Source organism: Ochotona princeps, chromosome 1, assembly GCF_030435755.1.
Source record: "Ochotona princeps isolate mOchPri1 chromosome 1, mOchPri1.hap1, whole genome shotgun sequence".
NCBI lineage: Eukaryota > Metazoa > Chordata > Mammalia > Lagomorpha > Ochotonidae > Ochotona > Ochotona princeps.
Genome location: NC_080832.1, coordinates 133096231 through 133116050, shown reverse-complemented (window position 1 = coordinate 133116050; position 19820 = coordinate 133096231).

Genomic DNA, 19820 nt, shown 5'->3' with positions numbered 1-19820 from the left:
AAGGCGAGGACCTTAGCCACTAGGCCACGCAGCCGAGCCCCATTCTGTTCTTTTCAAGAAGCGACTAAGGGGTCTGTTGTTTCTGGGTAACTTGAAGAATCATTAGTACATCTGTTGGTTAATGGATTCTCAGTGCTTGGGGGTGAAACTTCATATCACAGGGTGAGGCTGGGACTGAGTAAAAGCCATATTGTTATAAAGTCAATGAACAATACCCAGATAGTAAAAGGATGCAGACAATCTGAGAAATGGGCTTAAATTTTTGAAGTTTTATTTTTATTGGAAAAGCAGATTTACAGAGAGAAGGCAGGACAGAGATCTTCCATCTGCTGGCTCACTCGCAAGATGTTTGAAATCCTGGAGTTGAGCATATCTGAAGCCAAGAGCAGATTGGCTTCTCTGTGTTTCACACTTAAATGCAAGATCCCAAGGACTTGGATCATCCTCCATTGGTTTCCCAAGACACAAGCACGCAGCTGGATCAGATGTGAGGCAGATGGAACATGACCAGCATCCATATGGAATGGCGGTGCTTGCTGATGGAGGATTACCCTGTGAGTCATCACGCTGGCTACTCAGAAAGGGGTTTGGACTTCTTGTCGTTCATACACTGCGTGCATAATTGTGGGAAGATTAATGGCATGGTTGAAACACTAGTTTCTGATCTGGAAAAACATAATATTTATAGCCAGCCTTAGTAGCAGGATTAAATGACTCGATTGAAGCAGCGTTTGCAGCATAGAGAATGATCTACATATTCTTCTCATTAATTTTGTCACATATTATCCCCTCCCAGTGTGATTGAATGTTCCATTGTCCTTTGGAATTCACACACACAGGATGAGATCCATCATATAACACAGTGTAGATATTTTGGAATGAAATGGAAAGACCATTGACTTTGTTGGTAGAAGGAACCAAATGATATTTCTGCATCATGTCTGTTACTCACTGTAACAAGTTTGATCTTTGATATGTTTATTATACCTGTCAGACTATTAGCTTTACAAGGATTCAAAGTAATGGTTGCAGTTGTCGTAAGAATCCTTGGAATGTGTTGCATTGATTGGCCTTTGCCAATGGTTATTTATGGTTATTTTCACCATCTACATTTGGCAAATTAGAAAAGAAGAAAATTAATAAAGTTCAAGGGAGGCAGAAATAGTTTTTGCCAGAAGCAACATATGACCTAACCCCTGAAGAACTTTAAGCATTTTATTAGTGTGCAGATTCACAGAGAAATGGAGCCAATCATTTTCATCATTTGCCATTAGGTGATGACTCCTCTGACTATGCTGAGAAGTCCCAAGGTCTTCAGCCTGCAAGTGGAGACCAAAAGAACTGGTTGTGCAGTTGTAGCCCAAGTGCAAAGGGGTAGACCTGCAAGATCTGTAGTATAAGTCACAGCCCAACAGCTGGCAGTTCAAGACCCTGGAGGAGACAAAGTTTCGGAATGTAATCCAAAGACCAAAAAAGATTCGTGTTCCAGAGCAAGGCAATCAAGCAGGAAGAGTTCCCTCTTACCTAGTCTTCTGCTTCATTGAAGTTGTGAAGTAACCAGATAAGAACCACATGCATTAAGGGTGCTTTATGCAGCCTGTAACTGTGGAAATTTGTCTCATTAGCAATACTAGGTGCAGACACCCCCATAACAATGTTTGAGCAATATCTGGACATCTTCCAGCTTCTTAATCTGATACATAAGATATTTTAAGAAAAATAATTTTGGGGCCTGGTACAGTAGGATAACAGTTCAAGTCCTCACCTTGCACACGACAGGATCCCATATGGGCACTGGTTCTAATCCCGGCAGACCTGCCTCCTATTCATCCCCCTGCTTGTGGCCTGGCAAAGCAGTCAAGGATGGTCCAAAGCCTTGGGGCCCTACATCCATGTTGGGGACCCGGAAGAGGCCCCAGGTACCTGGCTTCAGATTGGTGCAACTCCGGCCATTGCAGCCACTTTGGGAGTGAATCAATGGACAGAAGATCTCCTTCCATGTCTCTCATTCTCTATATATACCTGACTTTACAAGAAAATTAAAATGAAAATTTAGGACCCGGCACAGAGGCCTAGCGGCTAAAGTCCTCGCCTTGAACTTCTCGGGATCCCATATGGGCACCGGTTCTAATCTCGGCAGCTCCTCTTCCCATCCAGCTCCCTGTTTGTGGCATGGGAAAGCAGTTGAGCACGGCCCAATGCTTTGGGACCATTTCCACGAGTGGGAGACCAGGAAGAGGTTCCAGGATCCTGGCTTTGGATCAGCCCAGCACCGGCCGTTGCACTCACTTGGGGAGTGAATCATCGGACAAAAGATCTTCCTCTCTCTGTCTCTCCTGTCTGTATATCTGACTTTGTAATAAAAATAAATAAATCTTTTAAAAAAATCATTTTTTTAAGTTACACTTGAAAGGGCATAACTTAGAGTGAGAAAGAAAGTTTGCATCAATGATTCACTCCACAAATGGCTGCAATAGTCAGAGGTGAGGAACATCAAATCCAGGAGGCTGGTCCGCCATCTGGGTCTCCCACAGGACTTGCAGGGCTGATCAGGTAATTTTCTGATGTTTTCCCAGGTGCATCAGTGGGGTGCTGAATTGGGAGTAGAACAGCTATGATTTCAGCCAGAACTCAAAAGCAAATCCACTATGGAAGCCCACTAATATGCTGTACCACAGTGCTGGTAAATCGACCACCACACATTTAACCCTGGAGGTAACACCATTCTCTGTAATATTCTCATAATGAATTCAGTTTAACACTCAAATACATATGCTGCGACATGACAATGATGTTACACAGATGTTCTGGTACTCATGTGATATTGTGAGGCTCTAGTGGTTCAGAAAGTTCATTAATTTTTCACTGTTCGTTGGAATACTAAAGACTGCTCTAGTCACAGTGTCTATATCACAAAATCTGGCAAGCAAAAAAATGACATTATTTTGGCTGCCATGCATGCATGTTGGTACAATTAAACACAAAGAAACAGTCACTAAAATTACAGAACCCAAGAAGCATTGAGAGATGAGGATTTCTATGGAATATTTAAGATATATTATAGTTTTTTATGATTTATTTTATTTATTGAATCAAGCTAGCAGAATAGGGTAATGACATGTTTAAACAGATGGAGAAATATTAGCCAGAATAAAGTAGAGAGGGCACATTCCAGGAAATACGAGAGGACAGAACAAGAGCAGATGGGGTACCTTTAGACTGACAGACACAGTCAAGCAGTGAAAACAATGGTGTGATGTCGCAGTGACTGATACCCCAGCAGCCTTCAGCAAATGGCGATCTGAATCACAGTAGAGGACAGAACTCTTTCAGCAACCAGGTGGGAAGAGATTTTCACTGGGAGCTCAGGAAGTAAACCAAGGCAAAGAACTGCACCTCCTGCTGGTCTGTTTGATTTGACAAGGAGCAGCAGATCCCAGACAGGCAATGTGGGCACAGGGTGGATTTCATAACTCAGTCCACCCCATAAAGCTGTATTATGCGCCATTATGTTTAAGGAGGCAATGTCAGGCCTGTGCATGCACTGAGGTGGCTTTGAACTCATTTCTGGCTCAGCAAACTGCAACAGTGTGGCATCCTTCAGGTTCCATCCAAGATAGGTCAGTGGAGTCCTCAGACCTGACAGCTAGCTGATCAACAACTCTACCAATGGTGTATCCGGCATCATTTTGTACATTGTGGCAAGGACATTGAGACTGCAGGAGAGTACAGTGAGCTATGCATGTGCTGAGCTTGCAAGAACTCACTGAGCTCAGTGCATTGCACTGGTACCACAGGAAAATAATACTGACTATGTCATTGTACTGGTCAAAATATGTCTTTGTGGACCTTTGACCTAACAGCCAACATATTCCAGCAAGATCAGCACCATCAACAGCCTAGCTATATAGGACACCTGGTGTTTCCCTAATCCTGGGACCTGATCCAATTATAATTGAGAGAAAAATGGTACATACAATGGTGCAGCCTCAGCACAGTATCACAGGATGCAGATATTGGTGAGCCAGGAACTGGGGCTATGGAGAGCATGGTGAAAATTTAACAATAGAACCCAAACCTGGAACTTGCTGGAGGGAATTGCACACATAACTGCAAACAAAAAGCCATGTACCAACGGCAATAGGTAAAATCGACCTGTAGACCTATGGGTGACACAGTATATTTACCTGCCCAAAGAAGAAGATTCTGCTATACAGAAGTAAAATGAACAAGAGCAAAAGAGACAAACGCACAATGAATAGAACTAAAGACTCTCCTGCAAAGCAGCGAAACACTTGCCACCCTCAGAGTTCACTGAAGAAGACATCAAGAAAATGGGGGAAACAGAATTCAAAATACTTAGTATAAAATTTATCAATGATGAGAGGCATGTAAAGCAGGCACTCATGGAATATGTCATACTGGAAATTAATCTAGTGAAAGCTGATATATCAGAAATGAAGAATACAGTGGAGCAAACTAAAAGTACAGGGGAGAGTCTCCAAAACAGATTGAAGGAGGCAGAAGAAAGAATCTCAAAATTAGAAGATATCCCCTGTTACCAGCAGGAAACAAACAAAAACCTGGAAGCAGAGCTGAATCAGGCCAAAATGTATACAAGATCTGAAAGATGGTAATGAAAGGCCAAATAGAAGAGTTATGGGAGTCCCAGTAGGTGCAGAAAGAGAAGTTGGGTTTAAAATGTATTTAATGAAACGATAAGGGAAAATTTACCTAATCTAGAGAAAGAATTGCGAAACCACATCCAGGAATGGAACAGCACTCAGTGTTGACCAAAAGCGATCTTCACCAAGACACATGATAATCAAGCTCTCTTCAATAGAACATAAGTTGTTTAAATGTTCACATGAGATATAAAGGGAGACATACAAAAGGGAGGACATATAAAGGGAGGACAAACTCACAGGAGACCTCTCACAGGAAACTCTACAGGCAAGAAGAGATTGCAGCAACATATTCCTGGTTCTAAAAGCAAAGATTGTTGACCCAGGATAACATACCCAGTAAAGGTTGTCTTCATCTATGAAAATGAAATAAAATTCTTCCATAGTAAAGAAAATTTCAAAAAATATGCCTCTTCCACACCTGCCCTACAAATGATACTTCAAAATGTTCTCTTGACAGAGTAAAGTGCCCATCAAAATGATAGGCAAATGTGAATAACATTCCAGTAAAATAACAACAGAAGACTGGATCAATGAACAACCCATTGCTAAAATGATAGGAACAATTTGCCACCCATACATATTAACTCTGAATGTAAATGGCTTCAACTCATGAATCAAACATCACAAATTGTAGATCGGATTGAAAAACAAAACCCATCCATTTGTTGCCTATAAGAGACACATTTCACAACAAAGATCATCAAAAACAGTATCTTGTAGATTTTGATTTTTTTGTGTGAGTTTCATCTCTTCAAAACACTTTCTTATTAGATTCTTCAATGACTCATAGATCATACAGTAGCATTAGATTCTTCAAGAAATTTCTTGATTTTCTTTTTCTTTTCTTTTGCGACAGATGAGTCATTCAGTAGCATGTTATTTAACTTCATGGTGTTGTTAATTTCTTTTCTTTTTCCTGTTGTTTGTTTTGTAGCTTTTCATTTAATGGAATTTAAGTAACTGTAATGGAGACTATCATATCTAGCAGCAAGTTATTTAACTTCATGGCATTGTAAATTTCTGCTTTTCTTCCTGTTGTTGATTTTGTTTTGTGGCTCTTTATTTAAGGGATGTATATTAACTGTTTAATGGAGACTATCATATCCAGATGTGTGGACACAATGCAGTATGTATTTTTACTTTCAGACCAAAGATGGACTCCCAATGAAACAGTTTACTATATCTTGACAATAGGATGCTGGACTCTCCGCCATTGTCTATGCCTGCAACAATGGACATATGACTGTGCATGAAGAACTGTACTTTAGTAATAATATATGGTAACTCAGTGAGGGGGGGAGGAAATTGGGGAGGGGTTAAGGCAAATCCCAGAATCTATGAAATTCTACCATAAAAGGATACTAAAATAAAAATAAAAATAGCTTATGCTATACATCTTCATGGGCTTCCAACATACTCTGTTATATTATATACTATTTGTACTGTAAGCAGTTTGCATAATAAAACTAAATGATTGGCTTTTTAACCTTAAAAAAAAGATTTATTTCATTTTGCTTTTTTTGGAAAGCCAAATGTACAGAGAGGAAAATCTTCCTTCTCATGATTCAGTTCCACAGCGACTGCTATGGTTAGAGCTAACCCGAAGCCAGGATGTAGGAGCTCTTCCAGGTCTCCCACACGGGGAAAAAGTCCCAAGGTTTTGGACCATCCTCAACTGCTATCCCAGGCCACAAGCAGGGAGTTGGATGGGAAGGTGGTTCCAGGTTTATAACCGTGCCCATATGGGATCTCAGTTCATGCAAATCGAGGACTTTGGCCACTAGTCTATCGCACTGGGCCCAGGATTTATTATAGTTTTTACATATCCCGTATTTCTTCAGTCTTTAATTTTATGACATTTGACATCTTCACATATATTATATATAAACACATGTATCATCATTATTGATATTATGGAAAAATTATTAAAAAGCTCCATTTTCCCTGGAAGCCTAATTTAAATAACTGTATTACCGGGCAGTTATGGGTCACAATAAAGATATGTCACAATGTAATCTGTTTTTGGTACAATGATTTATCTTCATGATCAAAACCACATTTCTTCTTCCAAAAGTAATATAAGTTGGATCTTGGACATGGCACCAACTGCTAAGTCTCCTCCTCCCCATCCCACTTCAAGTATCAGGATCCTATTTTGGTGCTGGTTCTTGTTCCAGCTGCCACACATCCCATTCAACTCCCTGCCCCTTACCTAAGCAAGTAGAGGAGGAAGCCCAGTGCTTTGGGTCCCTGGATCCATGTGAAAACCAGGAAAAAAACTCCTGGTTCATGGCTTCAGATTGGCTCAGCTCCTGACACTGCAGTCACTTGGAAAATAAACCAGCAAATAGCCTGTATTTCTGTCTCTCTTTCTATCTATAAATCTGCCTTTCCAATAAAAATAAATAAATCTTTAAGGAAATAATTATAGGGCCCTCTGCCATGGCTTAGTGGCTAAAGTCCTTGCCTTTAATGCACCAGGATTCCGTAAGAACACCGGTTCTAATCCCGACAGCCCCGCTTCCCATCCAGCTTCCTGCTTGTGGTTTGGGAAAGCACTAGAGGATGGTCCAAAGCCTTGGGACCCTGGACCCGCATGAGCTCCTGGCTCCTGGCTTCAGATCGACCCAACACTGGCTGTTGTGGTACCTTGGAGAGTGAATCATTGGATGAAAGATATTTCTCTCTTTCTCTTCTCCTCCCTCTATACATCAAACTTTGAAAAAAAAAATGTCAAAGGCAGTCTTCAGTTACAACTTTGCATGAAGCAGAAATACACTAAACTAAATCCTTCAATAGACTATATGTTTAGAACGCTGTTTCACATAATTGTTAATGAACCATTTCCTCCTCAACTGAGGTCTGGAATGCATTGTTCCAAAGTCAGGATGGCAGCTCAGCATTACAGAATAGAAGCCTGCATGAGGACAGAGACAGTATAGAACCCTTCTCAAAACTGACCCTCTTATTAGTATAATGATTAATGTGAACATATCTCTTTTTGTCAAAAGTATACATTTCATTGAGACAATTATTTGCAATATAGAGATAATTTCATCTATAGCCATTTTGTATGAATAAAAGGTGAGTCATTAAAGTAGGTCTTGAGGTCGGTGTTGTAAAGTAGAATGCTTGCAACAACTGCATCACATATTGGGTTTATTGGCTCAAGAGTTCTTTGCTCTGCTTTTGATCAAATTCCATGCTGAAGTGTCTGTGAAGGCAGTAGAAGATGGCCAAGTATTTGGGTACCTTCCATGTACTTACCCACATGAGAGACCAAGATGAGGTTGGATTAGGAGCAGAGCAATGGGAGCTTGACCAAACAACCAAATGTTAGATGCAGGTTTTGGAAGCAGCAGCTTAACTCATTGCCCAGATCTATCTCTAGTTCTGTTCTAGTGTGTCCTAATCTGCTTTTACCTACATCTCCAAACAACCCCTAAAATGTTTTAATCCAATCAAGCATTTGTCAGCATTCCTTTAATTAAATGTTTTAGAGGGATATAGTCTAGGAATAGATCACATTATCCTGATAATTGGCAGAGGCTGATAATAATGGAGAGTAAGGAGAGATGACCCCAAGTTAGACAGGAAGCATAGAAAGTTCAGAAAAACTCAGCTTATTAAAAAAATCCTTCCATGAAAAGTGCCTTCCAAGGGGATCCTCCAGAGACCTAAAGTTTTCACACCAAGTCCATATCAAATGTCAGAATTACATGAAATCTCCGTTGTTAATCTATCAACCCTTAACATCAAACTTCACTATTAAAACAGTTGCATGAATTTGGAGAAATGAGTCCAATCCAATGCAGGTTAAACAGTCTAGTATTTCATCTGTAAATGTGTGCATTATCAAATAAGTCAGGTTTATAAAGATATGTCTGCAGGTGCTCAACTACTGATATGATTCAGTTCTTCACTGACCTTCCTGCACTGAAACATCTAAAAAAACATGAAAGCAGCAGAAAATTTGTATCTCCTTTATAAAATGTCCTACAGACAAATGATGATGAAAAAAAATCTATTCCAAATGATAGAAATTTAGTAATAAAGTGAGTAACAGATTCCTGTTTGGAATTTGAACCAAGACAACAGGTTGTCTGTTTCATGAGCTAATTTGTTCCCATTGTCAGTCAAAAAAACCTTATGGATAGAATCAGTAAGACATCGACCTTCTCCATTCTGCTTCCATCCACTGATGGATGATGCTTGGAAAATAAGAACAGTTGAGATGGGGAGACACACCTTACTGATCAGATTCTAACTATTTCACAGATGCTCACCTTGAGCACAGCAGATTGAGAAGGATTATAAGAGAATAATTTCCACCCAGATGAGCTAGGCAGTCTCTCAGAAAGGGAAAGATATTGTGCTCACTCCCAGTCCTTACTCACAGACTTGCCTGGAGTAAAATAAGGTTATGAATAAACTTAGGAAATCTTGCTGTTATACATATTGTTTCACTAACAGCCTCACAGAATAGCACTGGGGAAAAATGTAAATAAGCATTTTCTCTTGTTCTTTAGTTGACATAATAATAATGGCCATTATAAGTATACATGTAATGCTTTTAAAATGAATCAGTGTTGTTCTTAATGCTCTTGAACAAGCAGGCATGAGAAAAAATGTGAGAATGTATCAGCGTTTCAAATGTATCATTTTGAAAGAGTGGAAAACAAAATTTACCCCTTGAAACCACTACTTTAATTGGTCACCTATTTGCTGAAGTTATTACATTTGAAACAAAAAATCTACAATCTGCATAAATTCCTTCAATAAACAAATTATTTAACAAAAATCTAAATTATATTACAATGGTGAGAAAATAGGATCAGACATACTGAAATCATCCAGCTATTCAGGTAATTTCAAAATATTTTGTTTCTATTACTTCCCAAATTTATTTGAATTTGTTAAATAGAGTTAATTGTGTTGCTGATTGAAAGAACAAAATACAATTCTTTCAACCCTGTGATTATACTGTTTTGTGTTGGACTCTATCTGATTGCCAAAATAAGCAAGGCTTTCTATGTTGAGCTGTCTTTGTAGTGGCCTGTTAGGAAACGATAAGGCACATTTTATCAGTCTGACAAAATGTCACATGTTTCATAGCCCAGGATTCATGCAGCCCATACAAGGAAGCATAGCTTAACTTCTAATAGATGCATATGCCACACTTCTTTTTGTTCCTCTGCAGCACTGGACTCTCCTCTAACATCTGTATTTAAAAGGCTTTAGCATTTGTATAATGTTTCAAAAATCCTGATGTGAGTTGAAGAACTTTTATGTATGCTACTTCTCAGAAATACCAGGAGTGATTATTTGCAAGGAGAATTCTCAGAGTTAACAGATTTAAAGTAATCTTCATAAATAAGTAAATTGTCCCAGAGGGCAGGCAGGGCTACTAGACAGGAGGGCAGGTCCAGCCAAATGTTGAGCAGGAATCAGAATTAGAGGGGGAGGGGCTGGGAAAGGAAAAGTAGGATTCCAGAAAAAAAAAAAGCATCGCAGAACTAGAGGTAAGGAAAATATGAGCCACCTCAAGTGAGCAGTATAAGCAGGGGACACACATCGTGAAAGGTTGGAGAGATTTGGTTAAAATTTCAGGAATTGCAGATGTGAGAAAAGGGTCCCCCAGAGAGCTTCTGTTAGCATAACGCCAGGTCTGCAAATCACCTTAGTGTCTGTAGAATACTTGCTTACCTTTTAATAAAAAGTAGCAAGCTCGGTTTGTTTACTTATGTTAATTACATAGGTGAGGAGATGGGATTATGGACCATGTGGACATATATTAGGGATGGGGAGCATCTGGCGTGGAGCAGTGAGAGATGTGTCCATGGCAGAGGTGGGAGTGGGTGGGAGGGAGTAGGTACACTGCTCCTTGCTCCTCTGGGTATGTCGCCATCTCAGGAACCTGGGCAGAGATGAATCCCCTGATGATGTTACATGAGTGCTCATTGTGCAAGAGAAAACCTGCTTCATCTATCTTTACAAGGGTTCTTCCTTGCTTTCTTTGTATAAATTCTAAGTTCTGCTGATTTCCCAAAGACAGCACATTATGGGATAGTTGCTCAGTGTTTATCAAGTTCTGTTTCATCTCCAAATGGACATAATGATAAGTAATCTAGAAATTCAAGTGTATTTGTTACATCATTATAAATGTGCACGAGTTTTAGACACCCTTGTTACATACTCACAGAATATGCCTTTCAATACAGATGCTAGACTGAAATAGTTTCAGAAGATGTATGTTGATGGTAATTAAAATTCTGAGTCCACATGGGATTTTCTGGTAAGAAAACACAAAGTGAAAAAACAGGAAAATGTGTAACCAGAAACTATTGAGAACACAAATGAAATGCCATATGAAAATATGCATTTTGATTGAAGGCAAAGGGGATATTGATCTTGGGAAAGAGTCTTACATGTTTGGAGAAAAGCAGATCAAAGTAACTTAAGAGATGGAAAGAGAAAAAACTGAAACAATACAGGTGAACATTCAGGAATTTGACTTTGAAGATGAACAGAGTGCATTCTGTTTTCTTATGCGAAGAAAACTAAACAGGCTTTACTATTAAAGATTTTAAGTGAATTTCCAGAATCTGGAAGAGATACTCAACATTTAAGGGAAATGAGAGAATCAGGGGTTGTGATATCAGAAACTAAACCAAAAATTAAAACAAAAACAGCTTTTCCTCTATAGGTATAAGAAAGAGAAGAATGAGTAAACATAATGAATCAATAGTTTGGTTGGTTAACAAAAACTGGAGTCTGCAGTTAAAGAGGAAGTTGGATGCAGTTTCTTCACAATGAAAATATACTGATATCAGATGTTAATGATACAGGAAGCCAAGTGTGGGTTATATGTGAATTACTTGTACCTTTTTTCCTCAGGGATATAGTAAGTATGAAAATATGGCATTTGCTGAGCTAGGACAGGGAAAGAAAATGACTGAGGACCTGCAAGAAGCAGAAAAGTCGCAGCTGGCTGAGGAAGCACAACTTAACTATTCGGGGCAATAAAAATGCTCCAAGAGTTCAAACAGAAAGTTTATTATGAAGTATTCATTCCAAGGAAACAATAATTACATTCAATTGTCATCCAGTATACGTTTTTAGTGTGTTATAATACAGAAACGCAGAAAGGATGACACAACATAAATATTGATTTGTAATGAAGAATTATATTCAAATTTCTAAATATTTTAATGGATACAAAAAGTCCAAATACATGAAAAATAACAATGTAAAAGATTTCTGGAGTGCGGTACATTTTCAATAAATTCTGATGCACTACACACCCACATCCATGCGACACCCAGCCACGCACACTCAGGAGCTCCTGGCTTCCATGGAGTATGAACAGCTCCCTAGCCGGGGCCTGTGGTGAGAAAGACCCATACAAGGCAGAGCCTGAGCCACTCACCCCTTTTCTCCACCAGTCGGTGGGGCCTGTCGGCAACATGGCTTCTTCTAGAATGCTAGGCTGCAGTTTATGACCACATAGCTGCCGATTGGACAGTTTGGCCACACAGCCCATGATGTCAAATGCATACAGCCAATCAGATCACTCCCTGTCACCATGACAGCCAACTGGATTGTGTGAGTGAAGCAAGAGTGAGCGGGAGTCAGGAGTTCAGGCTCAGAGCACCTACCTCCTCCTGCTTGGCCCCAGCACTGCCCAGGTAGGCCGCATCTGCATGCCTGCTTTTTTTTTTTAAGATTTATTTATTCTTATTGGAATGTCAGATATACAGAGAGGAGGAGAGACAGAAACATCTTCCATCCGTTGATTCACTCCCCAAGTGCAACGTCCGGTGCTGAGCTGATTCCAAGCCAGGAGCCAGGAGCCTCTTCCGGGTCTCCCACACAGGCATAAGGTCCCCAGGCTTTGGGCCATCCTCAGCTGCTTTCCCAGGCCGCAGGCAGGGAACATAATGGGAAGCAGGGCCGCCAGGATATGAACCAGCAGCCATATGGGATTCCAGCGCGTGCAAGACTAGGCCTTGTTGCCGCTATGCTATGCTACAGCGCTGGAATCCACAGTGTGATCTTAAGCTTGACAGAACTTGTGGCAGCTGACTTATATAGATGCCTCTGAATGTTAATGTGTTTTTGTATGTTTGTTTTTTCGATATTATCTTATGGCAGATTTACATTCCATTCTGTCAGAATTCTCCATACTAACTTTCATAGTGTTTGTACTAACTGCTCCCACCAACACTGAAGCAGAGTACATTTCCCCCACATTCACAATAGCTGATGTTGTTAATATAAATGTTTGAATGTAGCGATGATCTCATCAGAGTTAGGTGGAACTTCAATGTGTGTTTGTGTGTTTTTAAGATGTACTTACTTTTTTTTTTTGAAATGCAGGTTTACAGAGCGAGAGAGAGATCTGCCATCCGCTGGTTCATTCACCTTGTGGCTCCAACAACCTGAGCTGAGCCAATTTAAAGCCAGAATCCAGGAGCTTCTTCTGGTCTCCCATGTGGGTGCAAGGTCCCAGAGCTTTGGTCTGTTTCTCCCCCCCCCCCCAAAAAAAACAAACCAACCAACAAACAAACAAAACCCTAATGCTTTACCAGGCCACAAGCAGGGAGCTGGATGGAAGTAGAACAGTTGGAACACAAACCTGCGCTCAAATTGGATCTTGGTACATGCAAGGTGAGAATTTAGTCACTAAGCCATTCTGCCCGGCACTCAACGTGGTTTTAATTTATTTATTTGTTTGTTTGTATGTCGTTTTTTAACATCTAGGAAGGCTGAGCATTTTGTTTTGATGTCTATTAGGTCAGTTGAATTTTTTTTTTTTTTTTTTTTTTTTTTGCTTTTGAAAAATGCCTGCTCATTTGCTTGAGTCATTTCTTAAGAGGGTTGCTTATTACACTGTCATTTCACTTCTGGATATGAATGCCCTGTCTGTTGTGTGGGTGCAACGGTTTTCTCGCATTGTATCGACTTTCTCACAGTTTTATTGAGTAGACCCTTTGCTGAACAGATGCTTATAATTGAACATAGTCCCATTTGCTTATTTGGGCTTGGATAACCTGTGCTTTTGCTGACTTTTCCAAGCATTTACCAATATATATTCCTTGTAGAGTATTTTCTATATCTTCCTCTAATAGTTTGCTGGTTTTCGGGTTTGTGTGCTTAATACATTTAGAGTTATTTTTATTTTATTTTATTTTATTTTATTGTATAAAATAAAGGGTGAGGATCTTTCTTTTTTTTTTTTTTTTTTTTTTTTTTTTGGTGAGGATCTTATTTCTTACTTCTGTAATCAGTTATCCCATTGTCCTAACAGCACTTGTTGAAGAATCCAAATTTCCCCTTGATTATTTTCAGTACTCTTGTCTAAGATTACTTGGCTGTTCATGGGAGGGCTTACCCCTGGAGTATCTAATCTGTTACATTGATGTTTTTCTCTGGTTTTTGTAGCAGTACCAGACTATTTGGACTACTACTGTCTTGTGATGTATCTTGAAATTCAGGAAAAAAGGTATTTACCATGATACAACTTGAAGATATAAGGTTCCTTACTTTCCCCCCGTTTCTTCCTCACTCTTTCATTAGTTTTTTCTTGAGAGTGGAGGTGTGACTAATTTACTGCAGTGTAAATTTTCTTTTCTGTGTGTTTGTTTCAGTTACATTCTCATACATCTATGAGAATATATATATATATATATATATATATGTTTGATTATCTACATGTATGCATTTTTCATTTGCCTAAAGACTGTCTTGTAGCATAAAAAACACATGATAGTTGTCCATTTGCGATGGCATATTCGGAAAGCATGATGGTCTCCAGTTGAGATTATTTTGCTGCAAATGGTGTGAGTTTATTCTTTTTAACTGAGTAGTGTTCCATAGGGTTGTTGTGCCATATATTCTTTATCCATTCATCTTCTGAAGGGCATCTGGGTTGCTAGCATGTATTTAGCATTGTGGGTTTCAATGCTATAAATGTAGGATTAGAGGTCACTCTCTTACATGCACATTTTGCTTACTTTTTATGCACTGCCAAGAATGGGATGGCTGGGTCTTACGGCAGATCTGTTCTTAGTTGTCTGAATACTCTTCATACTGACTTCCATAGTGGCACAATTAGTGTACCCTCCACCAAATATGGATTAGGGTCCTGTTTACCCACAGCTTCCCCAGAGTTGTTGCCTGTTACCAGCTAGTTTCTGTATAGGCCATTCTCAGTGGAGTTAGGTGGTTATTTGCAACTCCATTACAGTTAAATGGTGATTTTCTAAATTCCTTATTACTTCTATGTTTATCATTCATTTTTCTATTGTAAGGAGAACCTTTATATAATGTATTTGTATATTTGAATGCTTATTTTATTAGTAAATTCTACTCCATTACTATCACTACTTGTCTGGCTGACAAGTTTGTCTCACTTTGGTGCTGTAAGAGCTTCCCATTATCTTTTTTATCTTCAATATTCTCAGCATTTTTTGAACCATCCTTAAAGCTGTTAAACTAGAAGCTGTGCTACCATTTACCAAATAAGAGAAATGATTGTTTCAGTGATGACTCAGAGTTAAACAGCACAATCTTAGTGTCAGGTATGCCATTGTTGCTATTCCCTCTAGTCTAAAAGAATAGGAAATGCATCTGTCTACCTGTCCATCATCATCATCATCATCTGCCCTTACTAGTTTAATAATCTGCGTTCATACAGATATGTTAAATTCCATATGTTATGTGTTGTCCTAAATACAACTTTTTTTTCTTCTATCCAAGATAATATGATGTGCTCTGACTTAGGGTAGTGGGATAGTACTAGACTCTAAATAACTGAATCCCAATTTGTATATGAACTTGTATGCCTAGAACTTGCTCCAGCCCACATTGTTTCAAACCATATTTTAAAATCATGTGACACATATGTGTCTTAAAATATTTTCTTTTCATAATATAATGAAACATTCTAGAAGAGTAACAAAGGCAATTCTTGGAATTGGCTTTGAACATTAAAAAAAGAATGGTACACTTAATCAAATTATGTGAGAAAAACCAAGGGGAAATGGTAGCACAGATTTTTTTCTTAAACTTTTAGTACAGATTACTTTTAAGTTTGCAAAACAAAGATCATGTAGTATTTATAGTCACCATATACTCATACATAGATTCTTCCCTCATTTAAGTGATAACATGTGTAATTCGTCCTTCTGTGTCTAGTTTATCTCAATCAACATATCATCTTCCTGTATCTTTTTCTTTGTTACAAATTAAATTCCATTATTTCCTGTGGCTGAATAGTAGTGTACTGTACTTATGCAATGCATTTTCTTTTGCTGTTCATGTAAAAGCTGGTATCTTGGCTAATTCCGTTTTCACCAAGGTGAACATCACTGCAATAGATATAATGCAGTGACTATATCTTTGAATCTGTGAAATATTATTTTGGTATACACACCAGATATATGGATTGCTGCATTAAAGAGCTACTTCTGAGAGGTGACCAGAGGGCTGTGGGAGAGGACGTCTAGCTCGAATCCCGACCCCAGCCCGCCATGAGCTCTTGGCTCATGGCGGGCTGGGCCGGACATGCCTGGGTGTGGGGCCTGCTTCCTTCCGGGGTGAGTACGCCGAGGGGGGAGGCCTCCGTGACTGGGTATGTCCGGGACCCACCCACTGCCCTCATTGGGCGGTGAACGGGATTGGGGAGGGGCGCAACCTTGGGCCTGCGGGATGTCTGAATCGCTGCTCAGATAGCTCTAGGCTGACCCCACTGTATCTGGGATCTGAGTCAATCCTAAAGATTCCCAATGCCAGTAGCTCTTCCTTTGAAGAACTTCCAATCCCTGAATAATGCTGAGCTTTGAACACCTATCAAGTAAAAGATAAGCTCCGGCTTGTCTTGCAGGCTAGCACCTAATGGTCCTCAGAGCAACCATGGGCAGGTATGTGATTTACGGCTAGGAATAGGCCCAATATGGGAGGTAAGGGGACACCACAACTGGGATGAGTTTCCCACCAAGGGGTGTTTGTGCTGGAATGGGGGCTGCGTTCCATCTAGGAAACAGTAGTAGTCACCCGAGTCACTGGTGTGGGCTGGGATTGGATGCACCAGGCTGGTTCAGATCCCAACACCATCTGGTGTTATGGAGAACCAGGACAGATGTGGGACTGACTAGGCTGGGTCTCAACCCCCTTCTGAGCCATGTGTGAGCTGTATGTGGGTATGGATGAGCCATGGCTGGGCTGAAACATCCAACAACAAGAACCAGAATGGGGTGAAAGCCAGCCAGGAAAAGCCACTGTTCCTGCTAGGACAGGAGGTGAACCGAGTAGGGTTGGCTCAAGAACCCCCTGGCAAGCGCAGAATCTGGCACTGGGAGGGGTTCTGATGGAGGAGCCTGGGCAACTCCTCTGGCAGAACACAGTCCCTGCAGGTGAGCGCAGGAAGCATGTTAAGAAACAGCCCAGAATAGGCCATGGAAAGTTTCCCACTGGCATGCATTCGGCATGGGTCAGGAGCAGACCAGGCTGAATCAGTTCATGTCACCCACTGGCAAATCCGATCACCAGAACAGAGTGTGGGATGGGCCGGGTTTGGTTGTAACAAAACCAGCACACATTATGGAATGCCAGGGCGTGGTTGCCTGTACTGGATATGAATGCAGCACCCATCCAGCACACGTGAGATCCAGGAAGGAAGGGGCAGAGCTGGCGGGGGGATTAAGGGGCTGGTCCCCTCGCTGGACAGCTACTCCCAATGGAGAGCGTGGGCTGGGATAGAGACAGACCTGATTAAGCAAGGCTACAACACCTGTGCGCTGCATGTGGACTAGATCAGGGCCGCAGCATCAGCTGGCAGGAGCTGGCACTGGGGACTAATTCTGTCGAGTTAAAACACAGGACCACCTAAAGAGTGCATAAACCGGGACAGAGAGACCTGGGAGGGAAAAGTGGGTTCCCCCCTCTTGGGTCACTACTCCCATGGGAGGGCATGAAAACTAGGATGGGGGCTGGGATGGCTAGATAGAGAGGCACTCAACCACATATGTGAGGGCTGGATGGTTGAGTTGGTTAGATAGAACTAAGCTTTAATACCCATTGACAAGTACCAGAGCCAAATGGGATATGGGACAGACTGGACTAGTCTGCTACACATACTGGCAAACCAGAGTAGGGGGCGGGCTTGGTGGGGGTTATTGTGGGTCGCCCTGACTAGGCTGCAGCTCCCACTGGTTGATGTAAGGGCCGAACCAGACTGGACTGCAACACCCATTGGTTCCAGTGCAACTCGGGACTGAAAACAGAACCAACACAGCAATTGCAACCACCAGCTGATCTGGGTGATGGACTGTGCCGGGCCCTGTGCTTGCTAGAACATACAAGAAACTAATCTGGGAATACCTCAAAGTATCTTGGGAGATCTCCCCAATCGAACTGCTGGACTCAGAACTCTAACCAAGAAAAGACAGAAGACAGAACAGGACAATCATTCATCTCAGCTATATGTTGGCAGTGAAATATGGGGCAAACGGAGACTTTATGATGGACCATATCAATCAGTGGACGACCTCATTGAGTGAAACTGGCAGCGATTCATAACTGGAGAACTATTAACACCACTTGAGCACATATCTCAGAGCATGCCCCACATCCAGGACTTGGGGTGGGCGGGAAACCAGGTGGGGCTTCTCCCTCAATATCCCCCTTTACCTCAGATACATGATGGAAACAATATTGACATAATAGCAATACCCACTTCCCTACCCCCCTGAACCTTTTTTTTTCTTTTCTTTTTTTTTTCTTTCTTCTTTTTCCTTTAATGTAATTAACTATGTAAAGCTTGTCAACAATACAATAAATTAGATTAAAAAAAAAAAGAAAGTAAAAAAAAAAAAAAGAGCTGCTTCTGTTTTGGTTTTTATGAAAATTGCCACACTATTTTCCAAGGTGCCTATACGAAGGTGCATTGCCAGCAATGGTGTAAAGGAATCTTCCTTTCTCTAACCTCACAGCATTTGTTACATTGTACCTTTTTGGTAATAGCCACTTGTAGGAAGATAATTGATTTGATCTCCAGGCCTAGTTTACAATAAGAGTTACTTCCAGGCAGGGGTTTGGGAACAATTAATGGGATCTGTAGACAAGCATAGGGGAATATCCATAATCTCAATCAATTCCCCCTGTTGTTGACACGTGAATTCGTCAAACCCTCCTCTGTTATCCTATGTGACCATCAGTCCATAAAAGGTTGATGCTGCTAAGACACCTGAGCTATTGTCTATCAATCAGTAGTCCATGTATATGATCATCAGCTCTGTGCACCAAGTTCATAGTTAGTGGACAGTGAACTGTCACTCTGATAGATGATACTTCATTGTTGCTTTGATTCAGATTTTACTGATAGCTAATCTGTTTTGTTTCCACTGAACTTTTATATCTTCTTTTACATTTCTTAGAGGAATATTTTTGGATTTTTGATTCAAATTATGTTGAATCTGTTAATTACTTTTAACAATATGGACGTGTTGATGATGTTGATTCTGCTGACCTAGGAATATAATAAGTTTTTCCATCTTTTAATGCCTTTTTCTATTTTTTAAAATATTGTACAATGTTATAGACATTTTCCATATATTTGATTAGATTATTTCTAAGGTAATTAAGATCCATCCCCACTATTTTAAAGTGAACTGTATTTACGATTGCTTTCTCAGCTATGGAGTTTTTGTGTATATGAGCGCCATTGATTTGTGTTCCTTAATTTTGTATAGTGCTTCACCGCCAGTAGTATCATCACTAAATCTTTTGGTTCTTCTAAGCAAAGAATCATGTCATCTACAAATATGAATAATTCAGTTCCTCAGTTCCAATTTGAATTCTGTCAATTTGCTTTTCTTGTCTAATAGCTCTGGGAAGGACTTCCAATATTATATTAAAGAACAGCGGTAAGAGTGGACATCCTGTCTAGTTCCACATCTTATTGAAAAGCTCCCAGCCTTTCCCCATTTAGTATGGTGCTGGGATTGAACTTTCAGTATATTGTTTCGATTGTATTTTACAATGTTCCTTCTAAACCTCTCTTACTTAAAGTTTATAGCATGAAGTGGTGTTGAATTTTTTCAAACACCTTCTCTGCATCTATTGACATCA